At 47.9% G+C, this 18,569-nt stretch overlaps 1 protein-coding gene across 1 annotated transcript in view; it reads left to right on the top strand.

The window, feature by feature from the left end:
* EBF3 (EBF transcription factor 3) overlaps positions 1-18,569 on the top strand; it is a 145,612-nt gene that overhangs the window by 35,871 nt on the left and 91,172 nt on the right. The window lies entirely within an intron of this gene.

Raw genomic sequence — 18,569 nt, forward strand, 5'->3', positions numbered from 1 at the left:
CAAAGGCAGTGGTACCCTTTGGGTGTCCCTGTGGCAGATCCTCGTCCTCTGTCTCCGCAGTCAGAGTTCTGACACTGGACAGAGTACAGCTACCGCACATGTCTCGGGGCAGGTGTCTATGGAGGACTGAAAGGTGGGACAGAAAGATGGCGAAATGCAAGGCCCCCAATTCAGACGTGCTTGCTGTGGCCAGAGCCATCAGGCTGCTCTGAGAGTGGTTAGCTCCCATCACTGCCAGCATGTGGCAGGGCTGGGCCTGGTACACCGTGGATGGCAACAGTAGGAGGCGTCAGTGCCAGCCTGTGGCAGGGCTGGGGCCTGACACACCAAGCATGGCAGCAGTAGGTGGGACTACTTCTTTGTGGTCCCAGGGTCTTGGTGAGCTTTTCTGCAGAGAGAGATGATTGATTACAATCATGTGAAGAACAGTATGGATCTGGTTTCTCCAATTCTCAAAATAATTATGAGAAAACCAAGAACTTTTATTATTTACTTGAATTTGGAAACATACAGAGTCCATTTTTTTAGGGTTAATTAATTGATTAATTAGGTGGGTTGAAAATATACAAAACCACACCTACACCATTGCAGCGACCTCTCTGCATATGATCCTGGGACATTGGTGACATCCTTTGAGTTATGCCATCATTCTCAACAACCTTCTCCAAATTCCTTCACCATCTCTGCCTCCTATGCTACTCATCTATCCTTTTGAGTCTCTGTTGCCAATTTGACCATGTAGAGGTAATTCTTTAAAGTGTTTAATGTTTAATGCAGACACTCTTCTAATTAGGGGAAACCAGTATGTGGTTCAAAGATGACATTGAGAAGATTTCCTTAAGGTCGTAATTTCAGGGGTCGTCCAACCTCAGTGGCTCGTGGAGTCCATTTGCCACTTAAAAAATGTGTGGAGAGCCCCGTGATACAAGCCCTTGCAGGAGCTCATGAGCTAGTGGGTGTAGCTGACAACCAAACCACTGTTGGGAGGCAGCCTCTTCTGTGGACTGCCACCATGTGTGGGGACTGCTTCCTGGTGATGGGGCTCAGTTGTCTGGTCCCAAAGCTTACTGTCCTGAAGGGGCAGCCTATCCAACTTTGTTCAGAACAAAACATGAGGACATTTCTGGCTTCTTGCTGTCTTCAGCAGCATCTTCTGGAATGTGCTGAGGGGCAGTGGTCCCCAGGGACTCCTCAGGGGAAGGCTTCCTCCTCTTGGGGTGGGTGTGGGGTGTGTGCCCTTCCTGCCCCAGGGAGGTGGCCAGGCATCTGCCCCTTAGGAGCCAGGGGTCTTGCGTTGGGGTTGCATCCTCTGTGGAGTTGACTGCTGACCTCCTTTTCAGGGACATATTGTATGGCCACTGAACTGAGGGGTCGGGGATGTGAATGCAGCCCCTCTCCTCTGCTGTAGCTGGCTCCATCTTTCCTGCACACACCGTTCCTGGTGCTCCCATGTTTGTCCACAGAGCCTCCCCAGTGGTTATGTCTCGGTTCCTCTGTTTATCCAGTAATTGGTTGGTTTGGGGAGGGAACATGTTTCCTGCGGCTCTGGTCCAGACTCCCTTGCACCGAGGGCTGCATGTCTGTATTGATGAGCCATGTGGCCTGTGCCACCTTGGGCTAGGTGTGTCTGAGCGTGCATGGTGGCCCCAGGCCCAGTGCTCCCACTTAGACCCAGACCCTCTGTCCCAGCACTGGCAGCAGGCTCCCCATGGCAGGCTTGAGTGCGAGCTCTCTCTGCCCACTGAGTCCCTCTGCCTCTCTTTGTGGGTCTCAGCCACATCCCCTGGGGCACCACTCTTGTCTTCCTTGCATCCCTGTGCATCTCCTGGGCCCTGGCATGACTCATTTCTTTGTGTCCCCTTCCTTAAGCCTCCCCTTCCTACCTGGAGCTGTGCTCTTTGGCTGATGGTCCGTGTCACATGCTTTTCCCTCTGACTGGTCTAGGTCCTTGACTGGTAGATGCTTGGTGTGCTTGTTTTGAATGAATGAATAGAATGTGGCACTTTGGGAAGCAGGGGAAGTGTCTCACACCAGGAAGAGGGATTTGCCACAGTTGCACACAGTGCAGTTTTTCAGCTATACGACCAGTTGTTAGCTTGTCTCCCAGTGTCCTGACATCACAGATGTTACTGGCTCTCTTTCGTATCAAGATGTTCTAAGAAGCATCAGGGGCATTAACATACCCATTCTTGTTTTGTTTTAAAAATCTAATGACGGGCAGCACAGCCGGGTGGTTTCTGTCGCTGTGCTGTGTTGGGAGGGAATGCTTTCTTGGATGGCAGGGTGAGAGTGAGTGGAGGTGGCAGCAGTGGGCATGACCCTGTGCTGGACGTCAGGACAGAGTTGACGAGGATGCAGCATGCTGTAGGGAGCATCCGCTTTCCTGTCCCCTCCAACTGACACGGTCTGAAGGGAAGAGGTGAGCCACGTGGGACATCCACACCAGCGTGCAGCCCCTAGGCTTGGGCTTGTTCTGCTGGAAAGCGATTCTGCTGTCAGAGAGTCACTGTACCTGTGTGCTTGTACACGTGGTCATCCTCACACTGGTCCCCGTGTGCTTACAGTGTGGTTGTCCTCACGCTGGTCCCCATATGCAAATGATGTGGTTGTCCCCACACTGGCCCCTGTCCCCACATGCTCGTATACATGGTCATCTTTTTTTTTTTTTTTTATTAGGATTTGGGTGAAGATTTACAGAGTAAATTCACTTTTCATACAGCAGTTCACATATACTTTGTCTCATGTCATTGACCAAAATTTACAATGCAGCAGCTCCCCTCCCACTTCCTCCCCATAGTTACCTCCTCCCAGTGTCCATCCCTTCATACTCTTCTGCACCCTGAGAGGCCTACATGGTCATCTTTACACTGGTCCCCACATGCTCATACACATGGTCGCCTTTACACTGGTCACTGTCCCCATGTGCCCGTACACATGGTTGTCCTCATACTGATCCCCGTGTGTTTGTATATGTGGTTGTCCTCACACTGGTTCCTTTCCCTGCATTCTCATACACATGGTCATCCTCACACTGGTCCTCATGTGTTTGTACACATGGTTGTCCACATACTGGTCGGCCTTGTGTGCTCATACAGAGGCTCATCCTTATACTAGTCCCTGCGTGCTTGTTCAGGTGGTCATCCTCACATTGGTCCCCACATGTTTCTACACCTCACGCAGGTCCCTGTCCCCACATGCTTGTACATGTGGTCATCTTTACACTGATACCCTCCCCATGTGTTCCTACATGTGGTTGTCTTCACACTGGTCCCATGTGTTTGTACTTTCAGTTGTTCTCACACTGTCCCCCATGTGCTAGTATACCTGGTTGTGCTTACACTGGTTCTTGTGTGTTTGTACTTGTGGTCATCCTCACACTGGTCACATGTGCTCGTACATGTGGTCATCTTCACACTGGTCTGTGTGTTTGTACATGTGGTTGTCCTCACACTGGTCCCTGTCCCCATGTGCTTGTACATATGGTCATCTTCACACTGGTCACATATGCTCGCTTATGTCATCATTCTTACACTGGTCCCTATGTGCTTGTACATATGGTTGTTCTCAGGTTGTTCCTTGCGTGTTTGTATATGTGGTCATCTCCACACTGGCCCCTGTGCATTTGTGCACATGGTTATCTTCACACTGGCCCTTGTGTGTATGTACATGTGGTTGTCCTTACACTGGTCTCTGTCCTCACATGTTCCTATATGTCATCATTATTACACTGGCCCCCGTGTGCTCGTACACATGGTCATCCTCATACTGCTCCCCACGTGCTCATACGTGTGGTCAGCCTTATGCTGGTCCCTGTGTGCTTCTACACGTGGTCCTCAGACTTTTCCCTGTCCCATGTGCCTGTACATGTGGTTGTCTTCACACTGGTCTTCTCATGTTTGTGTACGTGGTTGTACTCACCCTGGTCTCTGTTCCCTTATGCTTGTACACACTGGTCCACGTGTGTTTGTACATGTGGTCGTCACCACACTGGTCCCCATACCCCTGTGCTCATAAATGTCGTTGTCCTCACACATATGGTCCCCACATACTTGTACACGTGTTCATCCTCATACTGGTCCCGCATGGTCATACATGTAGTCAGCCTCACACTGGTCCCTGTGTGCTTCTGTGCATGGTTGTCCTCACACTGGTCCCCATCCCCATGTGCTTGTAGTCACTATGGTCAGGCAAGACTCAGGGAGCATAGGGTACATTCAGGACCTGGAGCTGACATGGGTGCATATGCAGCCCTGTCCTGGGCCGTGTTGGGGGTCAGCTTTCAGGTGCAGGAGGTCCTGAAGCCACTTGTTGGATTACCTGTTGGATGCTGGGACACTCTGGAGCTGGAGGGGGTGGGCAGGATGTGGTGAGAGGAAGCATCTCTGGTCTGCAGCCCAGGGTTTTGCTGCTGCTGCACTATGTACTATGGTGTGGTTTCAGGCAGGTCAAGTCTTTCGGCCCTTGATGTTGGTCTCTGTAAAGACACTGCATGGAGTGGCTGCTGAAGCCAAAATGAGCTCTGGGAGCAGTGAGGTGGCCCGGGCCACCAGCATGGGCTGTGTCAGCAGGAATGCCTGGTGTTGATGGTCCATAACAGTCATAAGTTGTTATATCAGTCACACCTAGCCCTCACTTACTGACATGGTCAGGTTCCAAAGACCAGGTCATTATGTGAAAATTGGTGTTATGTGAAAATGGAAGATCACCACATCAGATCACAAAATCGAGGATGACCTCATTACATAACTGCCCAACCACTGTGAATTGTGGCCCAGCCAAGTTGACACATAACGTTAACCTTCACAGCCAGGGTCACTCTTGACTCATACCTTGGTATTTGTTACTGCCAGATGAATGCTGTTAATGTGCAAAATAGTTAGCAGATTTGTTCCGTTATCATAAATGTGAAATATTGGATAATGAGGTAGTCGCTAAGTGACAAGTAGGTGTATTTTGTTATTGATAATTGTAGTAACTATAATTTATCACCAGGCTGCTGCTTGTTCCCACCCACTCAGATTTGGCCCTGCTGGCTTCTCTGAAGGGTGGAGAGGGCCACTCATCTCACCCAGTCCACTCGATAGAAAGAGAAACTGAACTTCTGAAAAGGAAGGGGACCCAGCTCAACTCTAAGGTCTCACTTGCCATGGGTGGCCTCACCCTGAGCCCATTGGAAGATTCTTTTCCCATGACATGTTTTGCAGAGAGGAGACCCTTGCAACCTTCCCAGGGCCCCAACTGCTGCATGGGCTGGGCACTCCCCACCCTGGGCCTTGGCCTCCACAGCTGTCAGAGGTGGGCAGCTCTGGGTGGCTGTGATGACCCATGGGGCTTGGTTAAGTCCTGCCCCAAGATCTTAAGGTCTGGGCATCACAGTATGAGTACAAGCCCGGGGTTTTGGGATGGGTTGTTGCATCCTGACTGCACCCTTGTGCCATGAGGTCGATTTCCTTGGTACTTGGAGTGGGAGAGACAGGAAGGGTGCAGGCAGGGGTGCAGCCCACAGCTCAGCCTTCTGTGAAGCTTAGCTTCACCCCAGGATGTTTATTGGGTGGCCTGGAACCCAAAAGCTACCCTGAGGATTTCCACCGGATGCCCCCAGTGACAGCGAGTAGAGAATGGGGTGTACAGTGAGCAGACAGGAGGGAGATGGAGTGAGAGTGCAGGCGGGGTGCATATCCAGGGTGATTGAGTGTCCTGGGGTTGCGTAACTACCCATGACAAAGGGGGCCTTCTAGGGATGGACATTGACTGTTGGACAGTTCTGGAGGCTGGGAATTCAAATTCAGTATGCTAGCAGGGCCAGCAGAGCTTTGGTGCCATGGTGCCTAAGGCACTTGCCTGCTGACCAGAAGGCTGTGGTTCAAACCCACCAGCCACTCCTCAGAAGGAAGGTTGGGCAATCTACTTCTGTAGTGATACCGCCTCGGAAACCTGAGGAGGGGTTGCTAGGAGTTGGATCCTACTTGACAGCAGTGAGTTTTAGTTTTTTTTAGCAGGGCCATGCCCTCTGTGCCCACTCTAGGGGGAGGATCTTTCCTCCCTTCCTCCAGCTTCTGGTTGCCCCAGGCATCTCGTGGCATTCCTTCCCTTGTGGCTGCATCTACACATGGCATCTCCCCCGTGTGTCTCTGTATCTGCTGTTTCCATGGAAGGCACTCCTGCCCTGTGTGTCCCTTTATCTGCTCTTAAAACCTTGGGGTGGGCTGGAGTTGGCCGAAGACTGGTGGGCAGCCAGTCCTGGAGGCCACAGAGGGTGAATAGAGGGGACCGTGGCAGGAAGGGTGAACCATTTGGGTCGCTGCATCCAGGAGTTTGGGGTTTGCGGAGGGAGTCTGTCCTGAGAGGTCTGCAGAGGGTCTGATGGACTTAGACAGGGACCGTATGGCCCTCAGGTGCCCTCCCTGCCCCGGAGCTGGGCTGCTCAGAAACAGAGCTCGGGCAGAGCTCACCTTCCTGCCGACACCCTGTGTGAGGACATTCCCACCCCTGTTCCCTGGAACAGGGCTCAGGGGCAGGGGCAGTGTCCCAGGAGGTGAACAGGTGAGAGAGAGGAGCACGGAGGGACAGGGCTGTGTGCCCACCTGGGCTGACCGGGCAGGTCTGAGCTGGCAGTGGATGTGCAGGTCGAGAGGAGGAGGATAGCTTTGTGGCCCAGGTGTTTTGGGCCTCTGAGCATTTTACTGCGGGCCACCCCCAGCCCGAGACAGCCATACCCAGTCTCTGTAATGGCTCGCCACGGTGCCTGTTCCTGTCTTGGGACCACCCGTTGCCTAAGGGAAGCAGGGGTCTGGGCTTGCATCTTGTCTTCCGTTAAGGTCCCAGCTGCCACCTGAGGCCCTGCCGAGTGGGCAGTGGACACAGTGGCCCTTTGAGAGGAGTGATGGCCTGACTGGGGCAGGGTCCTCCGGGTGACAGCAGCCCTGGCCTGGTGCACCGCCTGCAGGGCTTGGTGAGGCCCACAGTAGTGTCCTTATACAGCGTGTCGGCAGCTTCCCTGGAGCAGGGCTCTCAAAACGGGCAACTTGGCCCCAAGGGGACATTGGCCAATGTCCTGAGACATATTTTCCTATCACAAATTGTCGGGGGTGAATCTAGTGGGTGGGGGCCGGGAACAAGCCCCCGCAGTGCTCAGGGCCCCATGGATACTGGCCCAGCCCGTCACGCACACCAGGACCCCCACGGGGATCAGGCCAGCCTGATGCCTGGTGTGCAGGCCTAGGTCCCCACGGAGATCGGCCCGGTCTGATGCCTGGCTTGTGGGTGTGAGAAACTTCCCTTCTATTTCCTGCTGACTGTGCCATGTTGGTCTCTGATGTTCTGAAGTGATTTCTGCCCAGCCTGAGGCAATTCTCTTTTGAGTTTGCAGACCGACTTGTCATCAATTTGTGTTTGGTGGGTGTGTTTGTGTCATGGGTTGCGTTTGGCTCTGCCTGGTCACACAGGCAACTCCTTCTGGCCCATCTCTTGGCTCTGGGCTGTCCAAGGCTTACCTAAACCCCACAGCAGCCCTTAGGAGGGCACTAGGGCCCCCTTGGCCAATGAGGAAACTGAGGTCCAGGGGAAGGCAGGAATCCAGGCCTCTTGACTCCAAGCCTGAAGGTCTTTGCACGCAAGTCCAGTGGCTCCCCCACTCAGGCCAGGCCCCACCTGACAGCTCACTGGCCGTGTAAAATGCTCGTAGACTCTGCGCAGCGTCCCCTGATTCTCCGGGTTGAAATCATCTGGGCCATGTCTTTTCTCCCATCCTTTCATTTTCCTTCTGCACCATGTGAGTCACCCTCAGAGAAGCTGGGGAAAATTTCATCCTATCGCCTGAGGTACCTACAAAATTCAGACCCACCAGGTCTGGCATGTCCCCCATCCTGCCCAGGCTGCAGGGAGGCATGTGCTCTCTCCACTGTTTGCTGGTTGTGTAGACTGTACGGCGGAAGGTTCCGGAATGTGCTTTATTCTTCTAGGAGCTCAGTGGCATAGTGCCTAAGGCATTTGACTGCTAACCAGAAGGCTGGCGGTTCAAACCCACCAGTCACTCCTCAGAAGGAAGACTAGGCCATCTATTTTCGTAGAGATACTGTCTCGGAAACCCAAGTAGGGGTTGCTATGAGTTGGATCTGACTCGATGGCAGTAAGTTGTTTTTTTCTTTCTTCTTCTGCCTTGTTCATTAGGCATGGATGGAGTGTCCAGTTGAACGTGCCTGGTAGTTGGGTCATGGTTTAAGTCCAAATAGCTGGGCCTGCCCTCGTGGCGCTGGTAGGGAGACAGAGCCTCAGGGCCTCCGAGGGTGGGGCCCAGCTCTCCAGGTTCTGGCCCCAACCAGAACCTGGTGCGACAGGGTTCCTTCAGCGGGCGTGGCTGACATCAGCATCCTGGCACATGTGCATGGCACGGTACCAGAGCATCACTCAGGCTCTTTGAGTGGCTCTCGTGTGGGGCAGAGCCGAGGCTGGCCTCCCCGCCCCACACTCTGGCCTTGTCAGCTTTGCAGCCTCTCCAGACCCTGCTGCTGGTCCTGGGCCCTCTCCCCTCTTTCCTGTGCTGTCTCCTCTGCCTGGAGCCATGTTCTTTCCTTTATCTGCTGGTGAAATTGCAACCCAAGTTTGAAGCTCGGCTCCAAGGTGCCTTCTTCCATGATGCGTTCCCAAGTCACCTGTTGTTGTTGTTAGGTGCTGGTCAGCTCCAACACACGGCAGCCCTGTGTACAACAGAGTGAAACACTGTCCGGTCCTGTGCCAGCCTCACAGTCATTGCTCTGCTGAGCCCATTGTTGTATCAATCCATCTTGTAGAGGGTCTTCCCTTTTTCCACTCACCCTCCACCCTACCAAGCATGACATCCTTCTCCAGGGAACGGTCCCTTCTGACAACATGACCAAAGTAGGTGAGATGAAGTCTGACCATTCTCTCTTCCAAGGGGCATTCTGGCTGCATTTCTTCCAGGACAGATTTGTTATTTCTTTTTGGCATTTGGTTTTTCAGTGTTCTTCACCAACACCACAACTCAAAAGCATTGACTCCTCTTCGGTCTTCCTTATTCATTGTCCAGCTTTCACATGCTTATGAGGCGGTTGAAAATAGCATGGCCTGGGTTAGGAACACTGTAGTCTTAAAAGAGACATCTTTACTTTCTAACACTTTAAAGAGTTTTTTTTTTTTTTTTAAACAACAGATTTGCCCAGTACAATAGGATGTCTGATTTCTTGACTGCTACTTCCATGGGTGTTGATTGTGGATCCAAGTAAAATGAAATCCCTGATAATTTCAATCTTTTCTCCATTTATTGTGATGCTGCCTATTGGTCCAATTGTGAGGATTTTTGTTTATGTTGAGGTGAAATCCATACTGAAGTCTGTACTCTTTGGTCTTCATCAATAAGTGCTTCAAGTCATCTTCATTTTTAGCAAGCAAAGTTGTATCATCTGCATAAAGCAAACTGTTAATGAACCTTCCTCCAATCCTGATGCCACACTCTTTATATAGTCTACCTTCTCAGATTATTTACTCAGCATATAGATTGAATAATTATGGTGAAAGGATCCAACCCTGATGCACTCCCTTTCTGATTTTAAACTGTGCAGTATTCCCTTGTTCTGTTCGAACAACAGCTGCCTGGTCTAGGTTCAGGTTTCTCATGAGCACAGTTAAGTGTTCTGGAATTTCCCTTCTCCTCAATGTTATCCATAATTTGTTGTGATCCACACAGTCAAATGCCTTTTCATAGTCAATAAAACCCAAGTAAACATCATTCTGGTATTCATTGCTTTCAGCCAAGATCCATCTGATACCAGCAATGATATCCCTCATTCCACGTCCTCTTCTGACTCCAGCTTGCATTTCTGGAAGTTCTCTGTCAATGTACTGCTGCAACTGTTTTTGAATGGGTACACACATGGGTCTCTTCCAGCCAGTTGACCAGGTAGCTGTTTTCCAAATTATTTCACGCAGTGCCTCCAGCGCAGCATGTGTTTGCTGAAAGATCTCAATGGGTATTCCATCAGTTCCTGGAGCCTTTTCACCACTTTCTTCAGTGTAGCTTTGACTTCTTCCTTTAATACCATTGGTTCTTCATCATATGCCACCTCGTGAAATGGACGAACATCAGCCATTTTTTTGTAAGTTACAGCGTCTTCTTTCCATCTTCTTTTGATGCTTCCTGCATCATTCAGTATTTTGCCTATGAAAACCAAAAGCCAAACTCACTGCCATCAAATTGATTCTGACTCACAGCAGTCCTCATTGGGTTTCTGAGGCAGCAAATCTTTACGGAAGTAGATTACCCCATCTTCCTTCTGAGGAGTGGCTGATGGGTTTGAACTGCCAGCCCTCTGGTTAGCAGTCAAATGCCTTAGGCACTGCACCACCAGAGCTCTTTATTTTGCCCATAGAATCCTTCAGTATTGTAACTTGAGGCTTGAATTTTTCTTCATTTCTTTAATCTTCAGTAATGCTGAACATGATTTTTCTTTTTGGTTTTCTAACTCCAGGTCTTTGCACATTTCATTATAATTTTTGCTTTGTCTTCTCCAGAGGCCCTTTGAAATCTTCTGTTCAGCTCTTTTGTCTTGTTATTTCTTCCATGTGCTTTAGTTACTCCATTCAAGAGGAAGTTTCAGAGTCTTCTGACATCCATTTTGGTCTTTTCTTCCTTTCCTGTCTTTTTACTGACCATTTGCTTTCTTCATATACAATGTTACTGACGTCATCCCACAACCCATCTGGTTTTCTGTCATTGGTGTTCAGTGTGTCAAATTTATTCTTTAAATGGTCTTTAAATTGAGGTGGCATGTAATCAAGGTCATATTTTGGCTCTTGTGGACTTATTTTAATTTTCTTCATCATCACCTTGAACTTTCATATGAGCAATTGATGGACTTTTCCACAGTTACCTCCTGGCCTTGTTTTGACTGGTGATAATGAGCTTCTCCATCACCTCGTACCATAGATGTAGCCAATCTGATTCCTGTATATTCCATCTGGTGATGTCCAGGTGTAACAACATTTATGTTGTTGAAAAAAGATATTTGTAGTGAGTGAGTCATTGGTATTGCGATTTCCGGCATCATTTCTATCATAGGCTGTATTTTCCGACTACCAGTGATTCTTCTTTGTTTCCAACTTTTGCATTCCAATCACCAATAATAGTCAATACATCTCGATTGCATATTTTATCAGTTTCAGACTGCAGAAGTTGGTAAAAATCTTCAGTCTCTTCCTCTTTGACTTTAGTGGTTGGTGCGTAAATATGAGTTAGTATTGGTATCAGCTAGTCTCCTGTAGGTATATGGATATACCACTGATATTATATCACTGATAATATCACTGATACTATCCTATTCAAGCATTGTGCTTGAAACATTCCTTGTGGTGATGAATGTGACACCATTCCTCTTCTATTTGTCATTTCCAGCACAGTAGTTCTTATGGTTGTCTGATTAAAAATAACCAATACCAGTCCATTGCAGCTCACTAACACCTAAGATACTGATCTTTATGTGTTCTGTTTCATTTGTGGCAACTTTCAATTGTCCTAGATTGATACTTTGTACATTCCACATTTCGACTTTTAATGGATGTTTGCAGCTGTTTCTTCCCATTTTGAATCGTGCCCCATCAGCACATGGAGATTTCTAAAGCTTTACTCCATCCATGTCATTGAGGTTGACTTTACTTTGAGGAGGCGCTTCTTCCCCAGCAATATTTGGAGTGCCTTCCGACCTGAGGGGCTCATCTCTGGGCACTATGTCAGATTGTTTCAGGGCTAGTCATAAAGCTTTCTAGGACTGTGTCAGACAGCATTTCACTGCTATTCACTGGATTCTTTTTTTTTTGAAAAGTGGATGGCCCCTTCCTTCTTCCTAATCTGTCTTGGTCTGGAAGCTCTAATGAAGACTGTCTACCATGTGTGACTCTGCTGGTGTTTGAAATACCATTGATGTAGCCTCCAGCCTCATAGCAACATGCGAGCCACCACAGTACGAAAAAGTGACAGACGAGTGGTGGCCAAGTCACCTAGGGGCTTTCAAAAGCTTCAGGGCTGTTGTGATACATCGCAGCTGAGAAGGTCCACAGCAGGACTCCCTGAGCTCCCTCAACCCAGAACGCTCTGCTTGGTGGCTTGTGTGGTCATTTGCACTCTGTTTTCCCTCTGGTTCTCAGCTTCCTGAGGACAGAGCTGGTTTCTCTTGGGACCACCCCAGGACAGGGATCCATCCTCTGAGCCAAGTGCATGTTTGCACTTTGACCTGTGATTGGGGCATGGCTGGAGATGGCATGAAGAAGCATTTATTAAGTGCCTACTTAATAAAGGGAGTGTTTTAGAAACCAGGTTACAGGGATTTACGAAAAGCAAAGATGTTGGATGCAGTGCAGGGCTAAGACAACCAATCAGTGTGGGTGGGACCGAGCCATACCCCCTGGAAGCCACTGTCCCTGGTTGGGATCCTAGCCAGGGATGGATACAAGAACACACACACGCACATGCATGTGCACACGCATGTACATACACACGCACAGCAACACACACACATGCACACACACTCAAGCATACACACATGCACACACAAACATGAACATGCATGCATGCACACACAAGCAAACACACCAAAACGCACACCCACTCAAATGCACACACAAAAACTAGCACATGCACATACATGCACATTCACATGCATGCACGCATAAATGGACACATGTACATGTACTCACACGTACATGCATGCACACATGTACACTTAAGCACACAGACATGCACATATACATGTAAACATGCACATACACACGTGAACAAAACACATTCACCAATGTACACACATGCACAGATGTGCATACACGTGTGTGCATACACAGCATACAAACATGAACATGGGCACACAGGCACACATGCATAACACACATGCACACACGTGGACACGTGTCACACACACACATACACACATGCACATAATACCCATAATACAGACACATAAACATGTACACACATACACTCCACACTACACTCATGCACCACACATGAATATATATGCATGCACACATACAATGCATGAACAAACATGCAGGCACATACATAAATATGCACATGAATGCACTCATGTTCACACAAATATACACATGCCCACATAAATGCATGCATAAGACATGCCCACATACAGGCTCACACACATAAATACACACACATATACACATACATGCACACACACACACACAAATATCTGGGCTGTATGCCTGGTGCTTCTGACTGTGGGCAGGGAGGGGAGGGACAGAGCCCTGTCACTGGAGGGTGACCCCACGCACTAGTGGTGCCTCCTGATACCCTGCCTCCACCCTAGGCCTGACATCCTCCATAGCACTGGGAGCCACTCACTCAGAGGGTGACCTGAGCCCTAGGAAGCTGTCTCAGGAACATCTCGTGAAGTTTTAAACAGCATTGGGGAGCTTTGGCTTTGCTGACTAAATCCTTGGGAAAAACTACATTTGTCGTTCAGGTAATCTCTTGATTTTTTTGGTAAACCAGCTGCTATTGAGGTAATCCCAGCTCACTGAGGGCAACCCCACGCGGTCAGAGTGGAGCTCTGCTCTCTTGTTTTTTTTTCCCTTTTTTCTTTTTAAGAACTTTTGATTGTGATTTGGGTGATAGTTGATAGTGCAGATCGGTTCTGCATTCAGCCATTCACATCCATCTTGTTCCACTCGCTGACTGCAGTCCCCTCGGTGTAACCCTGCTCTGTGGAGGGTTTTCAGGGGCTGGAGTTTAGGGAGTGGACAGCCAGTCCTTTCTTGTGAGCTGCCTCTAAGCAGACAGGAACCTGCAGCCTCTCTGTGAGCAGCTTAACCCTTTGTACCACCTGGGGCTCCTTTGGTAAACTTGTTTATTTTTTTGTTTTATTCCTAGCTGGGTTTTCTTGACGCTAGGCCCTTTGTTATAAATGCAACGTGCCCAAGTGAAATCTATGTACAGTTTGTGCCCCTTGACTGTAAGGAAGGTAACCTGGTTCTCTGGGTGGGGTCTTTAAGAGTCAACCTCAGTTCCTGTTAAAGGTCCCTTTTCCACTGGGACATCTGGATGTGTTTCCTGCTGACAGTTTGGAAGTCTGGGCCTGAGCTTGGCTCTGGGGAGACCCTGGGCTCTGCTGCTGCCCCAGGAGGAATGACCGCTGCTACCCCTGCTTGCCCTGCCTGGGTAAAGGGCTCTCCAGGGCTGAGCTCCCTCTGTGCCAGATGTGTCCCCAGGAATTCAAGGGACATCTGGGGTTGGCCCATTGTTGCTCCTTATTGAGAGTCCCTGGGGGCACTTAGGAAGCTCTGCTGCTCCCTGAAAGCTTGGAGATGTGAGTCTACCCAGAGGGACCTTGGGGGAAAGGCCTGGCCATCTGTTGCCAAACACGCAGCCATGGGAAGCCCTGTGGAGGACGTGGAGCTTCTGCTAAGAGTGGTGGAATGACTTGGGGAAGAAGAGAGAGAAGAGTTACCCTTCATGAAGAATGTCCCATCCCTCTGAATCACACATGCGGCGGTGACTGGGGTGGGGAACGTCTTGTGTGTGTTTTTGTCACAACAAAATTAAGAAGCAAACAAATCAAAACTGACCAGCCCGTGGAGCACAGTGTCACTGATAGACGTGGTGTTGATTCCCACGGCAGCTGGTTTCAACTGGTTTGTTCATTATGGAGCCCAGGGAGGATGGGCCAGAGTGTGGCCTGTGTTTGGAGCCATGTCCAACCCCCCTGCTGGCATGTCCCCATGCCCGTGCTAGCTCCGAGCCATGGGGACCCAGGCCGTAGCACTGAGCCCCACCTCAGCCTCCCTTTCACAGCTCTCTGGCCCCAGTGGTCCAGCAACCCTGTGGGCCCCACGCCTGATTCTCAGTCACACAAGGTGGCCTGATGCCCCTGCTAGAGTCTTACAACCACACTGAATTATAGTCATGGGTGCAGGGCAGACCAGGGCTTTGTGTGTGTGTGTGATTTGGGTGAAAGTTTACAGAGCAAATTCATAAATTCATTTTCCATACAGCAGTTCATACACATTTTGTTTCATGACATTGACTGCAATTTCCCCTAATATAACAGCTCTCTTCCTACTTCCTCCCTGTAGTTACCTCTTCCCTGTGTCCTTCTTTTCTATGGATTCCTGCCCCCTGAGCTAGCTCCCTGTGCAAACCCTGCCCTTCTGGGTTCTGTGTTCTCCCATGATTGATCGTTCTGAGGACTGTATCTACCTGATATAAATGTTCACCCTGTATACCTGTCCATTGTTCAGCTGGAAGCCACAGGAGTGAGTTCAGTTCTAGACCTGAGGGCTAACTAGGGGCCATAGTCTCAGGGGTCTCACCAGACTCTATCAGACCAGCAAACCTGGTCTTTTATATGATTTTGAGTTTTGTTCCCCATTGTTCTCCCACTCTATCCAAGATCTTCTTCACTGATCCCTTTCGGAGTGGTTGACAGTGGTAGCTGGGCACCATCTACTTCTTCTGTTCTCATGGTCGTATAAGCTGAGGATTGCTAGGACTAATTGTTTCCATGCATCTTTGGTGTTCTTCATTCTTCTTTGCTCTGGACGAGGAGAGACCAATTGTTGCATCTACATGGCTACTTGCAAGCTTTTAAGACCCCAAAGTTTAGGAGTTGTATGTTATGTCAATTGAGCTTGATGTCCTCTGCGACTGTGGTCCCGAGCCCACCAGTTGAACTACTCACTCCCTTTGGGTAGCTGGCTGTGGCCAAGAAATAACTACAACCTTGTCCCTTGTCAGCTCCACTATACACCTGGAAATTCTTACAGAATACACAAATGGTAGAACCATTGTCTGCCAACCCTATACATGGTCTTGAGCACACTCCCCCCTGCATAGACATACTTAATAGTTCAGCCTGTCTACCCATATATTCACCTGTATATCCATATTTGCCTTCACTGACAACGCAGTACTGTATGTGCAAAAGGGTTCATCTTTGTTGTCTGTACCTCCCATATATCTCTCTTTGTCTTCCTCTTCCTCAATGCCACCGTGTTGATCACTCACATTTGGTACATTGCCTTTCATGTTGATCACTCACATTTGGTACGTTGCCCTTCCCTTCACCCAAATCAATACTTGTCTCTCTATCAGTGTTCCCTCTCCTCCCCTCCCACCCCTGGTAACCAACAAAGAAAATTTCCTTCTATATATAAACCTTTCCTTGACTTTTTACAATAACAAACTAATACAATATTTGTCCTTCTGTATTGACTTATTTCGCTCAGTATAAGGTCCTCCAAGTTCATACATGTTATGTGGTGTTTTGCAGATTCAACATTATTCTTTAGTGTTGCATAGTATTCCATTGTGTGTATGTACCATAGTTTGATTATCTGTTCATCTGTTGATGGGTACTTAGGGTGTTTCCATCTTTTTGCTATTGTGAATAGTGCTGTGATGAACATGGGTGTGCATGCATGTATCTGTTCTTGTCCTGGCTGTCACTTCTTTAGTATATATATTGGTAATGAGATTGCTGGATCAAATGGTATTTCTAATTCCAACTTTTTAAGAAATTGCCAAACTGCTTTCCACAGTGGTCATATCATTTGTCAGTTCTACCAGCAGTGTATGAGAGTCCCAATCTCTCCACATCCTTGCCAGCATTTGTAATTCTTTGTCTTGTTGAACTTGGCTATCACTGCTGGAGTGAGGTGATTTCTTATTGCTGTTTTGATCTGTGTCTCTCTAATGGCTAAGGATCGTGAACATTTCTTCATGTGTTTGTTGACCACCTGAATATGTTCTTTGGTGAAGTCTCTATTCATGTCTTCTGCCCATTTTAAAACGGTATTGCTTTTTTTTTTTTTTTAATGTCGAGGTGTTGGAGTTTTCTATAAATTTTAGAGATAAGTCCCTAGTCAGATACGTTGTTGTTGAATATTTGTTCCCAATCTGTAGGTTCTCTTTTCACTCTTTCGAAGCACACAAAGTAAGTTTTAGAAGGTCCCATTCATCTAGTTTATTTTCTGTTGTTTGTGCATTTTAGGTTATACTTGATACTCTATTTATGCCATAAATTAGGGCCCCTAAGTTTGCCCTTGGGAGCTCTGGTAGCATAGTGGCTAAGGCACTTGACTGCTAACCAGAAGGCTGGCGGTTCAAACCCACCAGCCACTCCCGGGAAGGAAGATGGGGCAATCTACTTCCGTAGGGATACTGCCTCGGAAACCCAAGGAGGGGTCACTATGGGTCGGGTCTAACTCAGTGGCACATAACAACAACAACAACAAGTTTGCCCTTATTTTTTCCTTGATGAAGTTTGTAGATTTAGATTTCACGTTTAAGTCTTTGATCTGTCTGGAGTTAGTTTTTGTGTATGGTGTGAGGTGTATGGATCTTGTTTCATTTATCTGCAAATGGATAACCACTTTTGCTAGCACCATTTGTTAAAGAGACTATCTCTTCCCCATTTCATGGATTTCTGCCCTTTGTCAAAGATCAACTGACCATAGGTCGATTGATCTATTTCTGGGTTCTCAATTCTGTTTCACTGGTCTATGAGTCTGTCATTGTACCAGTGTCAGGCAGTTTTGACTACTGTGGCCGTGTATTAGGTTTTGAGATCTGGAAATACGAGACCTACTTTGTTCTTCTTCTTCAGTAGTGTTTGCTTATTTTGAGGTCTCTTTCCTTTCCATATAAAGTTAGTGATTGGTTTTTCCATGTCTTTAAAGAAAGGATCTGGATTGGGATTGCATTGAGTGTTTAGATTGCTTTGGGTAGAATTGACATTTTCAAAATGTTCAGTCTTCCTATCCATGAACATGGTATATTCTTCCATTTATGTAGATTTCTTACGGTTTCTTAAAGAGTAGTGTTTTGTAGTTTTCTTTGGATAGGTCTTTTGTGTCTCCGGTAAGATTTATTCCCAAGTATTTTATTTTATTTTTGGTAGCTATTGTAAATGGTATTGATTTCTGTATTTCCTTTTCGGCAATCTCTTTGCTGGTGTAGAGGAATCCAACTGATATTTGTATGTTGATCTTGTATCCTGCCTCTATGCTGAATCTCTCAATTAGTTCCAGTAATTTTTTTGGTGAGTCTCTTGGGTTTTCTATGCATAGGATCATATCATCCTTACCAATTTGGGTGCCTTTGATTTCCCTTCTTGCCTTATTGCCCTGGCTACAACTTCCAATACAGTGTTGAATAGAAGCGGTGATAGAGAGCATCCTTGTCTGGTTCCTGTTCACAAGGGAATGGTTTCAGTCTGTCTCCATTGAGAATAATGTTGGCTGTTGGTTTTGCATATATACCCTTTATTATGTTAAGGAATGTCCCTTCTATTCCTGTTTTGCTGAGAGTTTTGATCAGGAATGGGTGTTGCATCTTATCAAATGCCTTTTCTGCATCATTTGATATGATCATGTGGTTCTTTTCCTTTGTTTTATTTATGTGGTGGATGATGTTGATTGTTTTTCTAATGTTGAACCATCCTTGCATAACTGGTATGAATCCCACTTGGTCATGATGTAGTATTATCTTGATATGTTGTTAGAATCTGTTAGCTAGGATTTTGTTGAAGATTTTTACGTCTATATTCATGAGG

This window comes from Orycteropus afer, unplaced genomic scaffold (assembly GCF_000298275.1).
Source record: "Orycteropus afer afer isolate SDZICR_OR568_19922 unplaced genomic scaffold, OryAfe1.0 scaffold00038, whole genome shotgun sequence".
Lineage (NCBI taxonomy): Eukaryota > Metazoa > Chordata > Mammalia > Tubulidentata > Orycteropodidae > Orycteropus > Orycteropus afer.